Source organism: Anser cygnoides, unplaced genomic scaffold (genome assembly GCF_040182565.1).
Source record: "Anser cygnoides isolate HZ-2024a breed goose unplaced genomic scaffold, Taihu_goose_T2T_genome scaffold_49_1, whole genome shotgun sequence".
NCBI classification, from domain to species: Eukaryota; Metazoa; Chordata; class Aves; order Anseriformes; family Anatidae; genus Anser; species Anser cygnoides.
This window is the reverse complement of record NW_027103072.1, coordinates 756,739-766,269: the sequence shown is the minus strand read 5'-3', so window position 1 is coordinate 766,269 and position 9,531 is coordinate 756,739.

Here is a 9,531-nt window from a genome sequence, read left to right as displayed (position 1 = left end):
GGGATGCAGTGCAGTGAGTCCAGAGAGTGCACTGGCACCACTGGGGATGCACTGCAGTGAGTCCAGAGAGTGCTCGGGGAACACTGGGGATGCAGTGCAGTGAGTGCAGAGAGTGCACTGGCACCACTGGGGATGCAGTGCAGTGAGTCCAGAGAGTGCACTGGCACCACTGGGGATGCACGGCAGTGACTCGAAAGAGTGCACTGGCACCACTGCGGATGCACTGCAGTGAGTCCGGAGAGTGCCCTGGCACCAATGGTGATGCAGTGCAGTGAGTCCAGAGAGTGCAGTGGCACCATTGGGGATGCAGTGCAGTGAGTCCAGAGAGTGCACTGGCACCACTGGGGATGCAATGCAGTGAGTCCATGCACTGGCACCACTGGGGTTGAAGTGCAGTGAGTCCAGAGAGTGCACTGGCACCTCTGGGGATGCAGTGCAGTGAGTCCAGAGAGTGCACTGGCACCACTGGGGATGCAGTGCAGTGAGTCCAGAGAGTGCACTGGCACCACTGGGGATGCACTGCAGTGAGTCCAGAGAGTGCACTGGCAGCACTGGGGATGCAGTGCAGTGAGTCCAGAGAGTGCACTGGCACCACTGGGGATGCACTGCAGTGAGTCCAGAGAGTGCAGTGGCACCACTGGTGATGCAGTGCAGTGACTCCAGAGAGTGCACTGGCACCACTGGGGATGCACTGCAGTGAGTCCAGAGAGTGCACTGGCACCACTGGGGATGCACTACAGTGAGTCCAGAGAGTGCACTGGCACCACTGGGGATGCAGTGCAGTGACTCCAGAGAGTGCAGAGGCACCACTGTTGATGCAGTGCTGTGACTCCAGAGAGTGCACTGGCACCACTGGGGATGCAGTGCAGTGAGTCCTGAGAGTGCAAAGGCACCACTGGGGATGCACTGCAGTGAGTCCAGAGAGTTCACTGGCACCACTGGGGATGCAGTGCAGTGAGTCCAGAGAGTGCACTGTCAGCACTGGGGATGCAGTGCAGTGAGTCCAGAGAGTGCACTGGCACCACTGGGGATGCACTGCAGTGAGTCCAGAGAGTGCACTGGCACCACTGGGGATGCAGTGCAGTGACTCTAGAGAGTGCACTGGCACCACTGGGGATGCAGTGCAGTGAGTCCAGAGAGTGCACTGGCACAAAAGGGGATGCACTGCAGTGAGTCCAGAGAGTGCACTGGCACCACTGGGGATGCAGTGCAGTGAGTCCAGAGAGTGCACTGGCACCACTGGGGATGCACTGCAGTGAGTCCAGAGAGTGCAGTGGCACCACTGGGGAAGCAGTGCACTGAGTCCAGAGAGTACACTGGCACCACTGGGGATGCAGTGCAGTGAGTCCAGAGAGTGCACTGTCAGCACTGGGGATGCAGTGCAGTGAGTCCAGAGAGGGCACTGGCACCACTGGGGATGCACTGCAGTGACTCCAGAGACTGCACTGGCACCAATGGGGATGCACTGCAGTGAGTCCAGAGAATGCATGGCACCACTGGGGATGCAGTGCAGTGACTCGAAAGAGTGCACTGGCACCACTGGGGATGCACTGCAGTGAGTCCGGAGAGTGCCCTGGCACCAATGGTGATGCAGTGCAGTGATCCAGAGAGTGCACTGGAACCACTGGGGATGCAGTGCAGTGAGTCCAGAGAGTGCACTGGCACCACTGGGGATGCAGTGCAGTGAGTCCAGAGAGTGCACTGGCACCACTGGGTATGCAGTGCAGTTATTCCATAGAGTGCACTGGCTCCACTGGGGATGCAGTGCAGTGACTCAGAGAGTGCACTGGCACCACTGGGGATGCAGTGCAGTGAGTCCAGAGAGTGCACTGGCACTACTGGGGATGCACTGCAGTGATTCCAGAGAGTGCACTGGCACCACTGGGGATGCAGTGCAGTGAGTCCAGAGAGTACACTGGCACCTCAGGGGATGCACTGCAGTGAGTCCAGAGAGTGCACTGGCACCACTGGGGATGCAGTGCAGTGAGTCCAGAGAGTGCACTGGCACCACTGGGGATGCAGTGCAGTGAGTCCAGAGAGTGCACTGGCACCACTGGGGATGCACTGCAGTGAGTCCAGAGAGTGCACTGGCACCATTAGGGATGCAGTGCAGTGAGTCCAGAGAGTGCACTGGCACCACTGGGGATGCACTTCAGTGACTCCAGAGAGTGCACTGGCACCACTGGGGATGCACTGCAGTGAGTCCAGAGAGTGCACTGTCAGCACTGGGGATGCAGTGCAGTGAGTCCAGAGAGTGCACTGTCAGCACTGGGGATGCAGTGCAGTGAGTCCAGAGAGTGCACTGGCACCACTGGGGATGCAGTGCAGTGAGTCCAGAGAGTGCACTGGCACCACTGGGGATGCACTGCAATGAGTCCAGAGAATGCACTGGAACTAATGGGGATGCAGTGCAGTGAATCGAAAGAGTGCACTGGCACCACTGCGGATGCAGTGCAGTGAGTCCAGAGAGTGCCCTGGCACCAATGGTGATGCAGTGCAGTGAGTCCAGAGAGTGCTCGGGGAACACTGGGGATGCAGTGCAGTGAGTCCAGAGAGTGCACTGGCACCACTGGGGATGCAGTGCAGTGAGTCCAGAGAGTGCACTGGCACCACTGGGGATGCACTGCAGTGACTCGAAAGAGTGCACTGGCACCACTGCGGATGCACTGCAGTGAGTCCGGAGAGTGCCCTGGCACCAATGGTGATGCAGTGCAGTGAGTCCAGAGAGTGCAGTGGCACCACTGGGGATGCAGTGCAGTGAGTCCAGAGAATGCACTGGAACTAATGGGGATGCAGTGCAGTGACTCGAAAGAGTGCACTGGCACCACTGGGATGAAGTGCAGTGAGTCCAGAGAGTGCACTGGCACCTCTGGGGATGCAGTGCAGTGAGTCCAGAGAGTGCACTGGCACCACTGGGGATGCACTGCAGTGAGTCCAGAGAGTGCACTGGCACCACTGGGGATGCACTGCAGTGAGTCCAGAGAGTGCACTGGCAGCACTGGGGATGCAGTGCAGTGACTCCAGAGAGTGCACTGGCACCACTGGGGATGCACTGCAGTGAGTCCAGAGATTGCAGTGGCACCACTGGTGATGCAGTGCAGTGAGTGCAGAGAGTGCACTGGCACCACTGGGGATGCACTACAGTGAGTCCAGAGAGTGCACTGGCACCACTGGGGATGCAGTGCAGTGAGTCCAGAGAGTGCAGAGGCACCACTGTTGATGCAGTGCTGTGACTCCAGAGAGTGCACTGGCACCACTGGGGATGCAGTGCAGTGAGTCCTGAGAGTGCAAAGTCACCACAAGGGATGCACTGCAGTGAGTCCAGAGAGTTCACTGGCACCACTGGGGATGCAGTGCAGTGAGTCCAGAGAGTGCACTGTCAGCACTGGGGATGCAGTGCAGTGAGTCCAGAGAGTGCACTGGCACCACTGGGGATGCACTGCAGTGAGTCCAGAGAGTGCACTGGCACCACTGGGGATGCAGTGCAGTGACTCTAGAGAGTGCACTGGCACCACTGGGGATGCAGTGCAGTGAGTCCAGAGAGTGCACTGGCACAAAAGGGGATGCACTGCAGTGAGTCCAGAGAGTGCACTGGCACCACTGGGGATACAGTGCAGTGAGTCCAGAGAGTGCACTGGCACCACTGGGGATGCAGTGCAGTGAGTCCAGAGAGTGCAATGGCACCACAGGGGATGCACTGCAGTGAGTCCAGAGAGTGCACTGGCACCTCTGGGGATGCACTGCAGTGAGTCCAGAGAGTGCACTGGCACCACTGTTGATGCAGTGCAGTGAGTCCAGAGAGTGCACTGGCACCACAGGGGAAGCAGTGCACTGAGTCCAGAGAGTACACTGGCACCACTGGGGATGCAGTGCAGTGAGTCCAGAGAGTGCACTGTCAGCACTGGGGATGCAGTGCAGTGAGTCCAGAGAGGGCACTGGCACCACTGGGGATGCACTGCAGTGACTCCAGAGACTGCACTGGCACCAATGGGGATGCACTGCAGTGAGTCCAGAGAATGCATTGGCACCACTGGGGATGCAGTGCAGTGACTACAGAGAGTGCACTGGCACCACTGGGGATGCACTGCAGTGAGTCCGGAGAGTGCCCTGGCACCAATGGTGATGCAGTGCAGTGAGTCCAGAGAGTGCACTGTCAGCACTGGTGATGCAGTGCAGTGAGTCCATAGAGTGCACTGGCACCACTGGGGATGCACTGCAGTGACTCCAGAGACTGCACTGGCACCAATGGGGATGCACTGCAGTGAGTCCAGAGAATGCACTGGCACCACTGGGGATGCAGTGCAGTGACTCGAAAGAGTGCACTGGCACCACTGGGGATGCACTGCAGTGAGTCCGGAGAGTGCCCTGGCACCAATGGTGATGCAGTTCAGTGATCCAGAGAGTACACTGGCACCTCAGGGGCTGCACTGCAGTGAGTCCAGAGAGTGCACTGGAACCACTGGGGATGCACTGCAGTGAGTCCAGAGAGTGCACTGGCACCACTGGGGATGCAGTGCAGTGAGTCCAGAGAGTGCACTGGCACCACTGGGGATGCACCTCGGTGAGTCCAGAGAGTGCTCTGGGAACACCGGGGATGCAGTGCAGTGACTCTAGAGAGTGCACTGGCACCACTGGGGATGCAGTGCAGTGAGTCCAGAGAGTGCACTGGCACCACTGGGGATGCACTGCAGTGAGTCCAGAGAGTGCACTGGCACCATTAGGGATGGAGTGCAGTGAGTCCGGAGAGTGCACTGGTTCCACTGGGGATGCAGTGCAGTGAGTCCAGAGAGTGCACTGGCACCACTGGGGATGCACTGCAGTGAGTCCAGAGAGTGCACTGTCAGCACTGGGGATGCAGTGCAGTGAGTCCAGAGAGTGCACTGTCAGCACTGGGGATGCAGTGCAGTGAGTCCAGAGATTGCACTGGCACCACTGGGGATGCAGTGCAGTGAGTCCAGAGAGTGCACTGGCACCACTGGGGATGCACTGCAATGAGTCCAGAGAATGCACTGGAACTAATGGGGATGCAGTGCAGTGAATCGAAAGAGTGCACTGGCACCACTGCGGATGCACTGCAGTGAGTCCAGCGAGTGCCCTGGCACCAATGGTGATGCAGTGCAGTGAGTCCAGAGAGTGCAGTGGCACCACTGGGGATGCAGTGCAGTGAGTCCAGAGAGTGCACTGGCACCACTGGGGATGCACTGCAGTGAGTCCAGAGAGTGCACTGGCACCACTGGGGATGCACTGCAGTGAGTCCAGAGAGTGCTCGGGGAACACTGGGGATGCAGTGCAGTGAGTGCAGAGAGTGCACTGGCACCACTGGGGATGCACTGCAGTGAGTCCAGAGAGTGCACTGGCACCACTGGGGATGCACTGCAGTGAGTCCAGAGAGTGCACTGGCACCACTGGGGATGCACTGCAGTGAGTCCGGAGAATGCCCTGGCACCAATGGTGATGCAGTGCAGTGAGTCCAGAGAGTGCACAGGCACCACTGGGGATGCAGTGCAGTGAGTCCAGAGAGGTCACTGGCACCACTGGGGATGCAATGCAGTGAGTCCAGAGAGTGCACTGGCACCACTGGGGATGAAGTGCAGTGAGTCCAGAGAGTGCACTGGCACCTCTGGGGATGCAGTGCAGTGAGTCCAGAGAGTGCACTGGCACCACTGGGGATGCACTGCAGTGAGTCCAGAGAGTGCACTGGCACCACTGGGGATGCACTGCAGTGAGTCCAGAGAGTGCACTAGCAGCACTGGGGATGCAGTGCAGTGACTCCAGAGAGTGCACTGGCACGACTGGGGATGCACTGCAGTGAGTCCAGAGAGTGCAGTGGAACCACTGGTGATGCAGTGCAGTGAGTGCAGAGAGTGCACTGGCACCACTGGGGATGCACTGCAGTGAGTCCAGAGAGTGCACTGGCACCACTGGGGATGCACTGCAGTGACTCAAAAGAGTGCACTGGCACCACTGCGGATGCAGTGCAGTGAGTCCGGAGAGTGCACTGGCACCAATGGTGATGCAGTGCAGTGAGTCCAGAGAGTGCATTGGCACCACTGGGGATGCAGTGCAGTGAGTCCAGAGAGTGCACTGGCACCACTGGGGATGCAATGCAGTGAGTCCAGAGAGTGCACTGGCACCACTGGGGATGCAGTGCAGTGAGTCCAGAGAGTGCACTGGCACTACTGGGGATGCACGGCAGTGATTCCAGAGAGTGCACTGGCACGACTGGGGATGCAGTGCAGTGATTCCAGAGATTACACTGGCACCTCAGGGGCTGCACTGCAGTGAGTCCAGAGAGTGCACTGGCACCACTGGGGATGCACTGCAGTGAGTCCAGAGAGTGCACTGGCACCACTGGGGATGCACCTCGGTGAGTCCAGAGAGTGCTCTGGGAACACCGGGGATGCAGTGTAGTGAGTGCAGAGAGTGCACTGGCACCACTGGGGATGCAGTGCAGTGAGTCCAGAGAGTGCACTGGCACCACTGGGGATGCACTGCAGTGAGTCCAGAGAGTGCACTGGCACCATTAGGGATGCAGTGCAGTGAGTCCGGAGAGTGCACTGGTTCCACTGGGGATGCAGTGCAGTGAGTCCAGAGAGTGCACTGGCACCACTGGGGATGCACTGCAGTGAGTCCAGAGAGTGCACTGTCAGCACTGGGGATGCAGTGCAGTGAGTCCAGAGAGTGCACTGTCAGCACTGGGGATGCAGTGCAGTGAGTCCAGAGAGTGCACTGGCACCACTGGGGATGCAGTGCAGTGAGTCCAGAGAGTGCACTGGCACCACTGGGGATGCACTGCAATGAGTCCAGAGAATGCACTGGAACTAATGGGGATGCAGTGCAGTGAATCGAAAGAGTGCACTGGCACCACTGCGGATGCACTGCAGTGAGTCCAGAGAGTGCCCTGGCACCAATGGTGATGCAGTGCAGTGAGTCCAGAGAGTGCACTGGCACCACTGGGGATGCAGTGCAGTGAGTCCAGAGAGTGCACTGGCACCACTGGGGATGCAGTGCAGTGAGTCCAGAGAGTGCACTGGCACCACTGGGGATGCACTGCAGTGACTCGAAAGAGTGCACTGGCACCACTGCGGATGCACTGCAGTGAGTCCGGAGAATGCCCTGGCACCAATGGTGATGCAGTGCAGTGAGTCCAGAGAGTGCAGTGGCACCACTGGGGATGCAGTGCAGTGAGTCCAGAGAGGTCACTGGCACCACTGGGGATGCAATGCAGTGAGTCCAGAGAGTGCACTGGCACCACTGGGGATGAAGTGCAGTGAGTCCAGAGAGTGCACTGGCACCTCTGGGGATGCAGTGCAGTGAGTCCAGAGAGTGCACTGGCACCACTGGGGATGCACTGCAGTGAGTCCAGAGAGTGCACTGGCACCACTGGGGATGCACTGCAGTGAGTCCAGAGAGTGCACTGGCAGCACTGGGGATGCAGTGCAGTGACTCCAGAGAGTGCACTGGCACGACTGGGGATGCACTGCACTGAGTCCAGAGATTGCAGTGGCACCACTGGTGATGCAGTGCAGTGAGTGCAGAGAGTGCACTGGCACCACTGGGGATGCATTGCAGTGAGTCCAGAGAGTGCACTGGCACCACTGGGGATGCACTGCAGTGAGACCAGAGAGTTCTCTGGCACCACTGTGGATGCAGTTTAGTGAGTCCAGAGAGTGCACCGGCTCCAATGGCGATACACTGCAGTGAGTCCAGACAGTGCACTGGCACCACTGGGGATGCAGTGCAGTGAGTCCAGAGAGTGCACTGGTACCACTGGGGATGCAGTGCAGTGAGTGCAGAGAGTGCACTGGCACCACTGGGGATGCAATGCAGTGAGTCCAGAGAGTGCACTGGCACCACTGGGGATGCACTGCAGTGAGTCCAGAGAGTGCACGGGCACCACTGGGGATGCAGTGCAGTTGAGTCCAGAGAGTGCACTGGCACCTTGGGGATGCAGTGCAGTGAGTCCAGAGAGTGCACTGGCACCACTGGGGATGCAGTGCGGTGAGTCCAGAGAGTGCAGTGGCACCACTGGGGTTGCAGTGCAGTGAGTCCAGAGAGTGCACTGGCACCACTTGGGATGCACTGCAGTGAGTCCAGAGAGTGCACTGGCACCACTGGGAATGCAGTGCAGTGACTCAGAGAGTGCACTGGCACCACTGGTGATGCACTGCAATGAGTCCAGATAGTGCACTGGCACCACTGGGGATGCAGTGCAATGAGTCCAGAGAGTGTACTGGCACCACAGGGGATGCAGTGCAGTGAGGCCAGAGAGTGCACTGGCACCACTGGGGATGCACCCCGGTGAGTCCAGAGAGTGCACTGGCACCACTGGGGATGCAGTGCAGTGAGTCCAGAGACTGCACTGGCACCAATGGGGATGCAGTGCTGTGAGTCCAGAGAGTGCCCTGGCACCACTGGGGATGCAGTGAGTCCAGAGAGTGCACTGCCACCACTGGGGATGCACTGCAGTGAGACCAGAGAGTTCCCTGGCACCACTGGGGATGCAGTTTAGTGAGTCCAGAGAGTGCACCGGCTCCAATGGCGATACACTGCAGTGAGTCCAGACAGTGCACTGGCACCACTGGGGATGCAGTGCAGTGAGTCCAGAGAGTGCACTGGCACCACTGGGGATGCAGTGCAGTGAGTCCGGAGACTGCACTGGCACCACTGAGCTACACTGCAGTGAGTCCAGTAGTTGCACTGGCACCACTGGGGATGCACTGCTGTGAGTCCAGAGACTACACTGGCACCACTGGGGATGCAGTGCAGTGAGTGCAGAGAGTGCACTGGCACCACATTTGATGCAGTGCAGTGAGTCCAGAGAGTGCACTGGCACCACTGGGGATGCAGTGCAGTGAGTCCAGAGAGTGCACTGGCACCACTGGGGATGCACTGCAGTGAGCTCAGAGAGTGCACTGGCACCACTGGGGATGCAGTGCAGTGAGTCCAGAGAGTGCACTGGCACCACTGGGGATGCAGTGCAGAGAGTCCAGAGAGTGCCCTGGCACCATTGGGGATGCAGTGCACTGAGTCCAGAGAGTGCACTGGCACCACTGGGGATGCAGTGCAGTGAGTCCAGAGAGTGCACTGGCACCACTGGGGATGCACTGCAGTGAGTCCAGAGAGTGCACTGGCACCACTGGGGATGCACTACAGTGAGTCCAGAGAGTGCACTGGCACCACTGGGGATGCACTGCAGTGACTCCAGAGAGTGCAGAGGCACCACTGTTGATGCAGTGCAGTGAGTGCAGAGAGTGCACTGGCACCAGTGCGGAAGCACTGCAGTGAGTCCAGAGAGTGCACTGGCACCACTGGGGATGCACTGCAGTGAGTCCAGAGAGTGCACTGGCACCACTGGGGATGCACTACAGTGAGTCCAGAGAGTGCACTGGCACCACTGGGGATGCACTGCAGTGACTCCAGAGAGTGCAGAGGCACCACTGTTGATGCAGTGCAGTGAGTGCAGAGAGTGCACTGGCACCAGTGCGGAAGCACTGCAGTGAGTCCAGAGAGTGCACTGGCACCACTGGG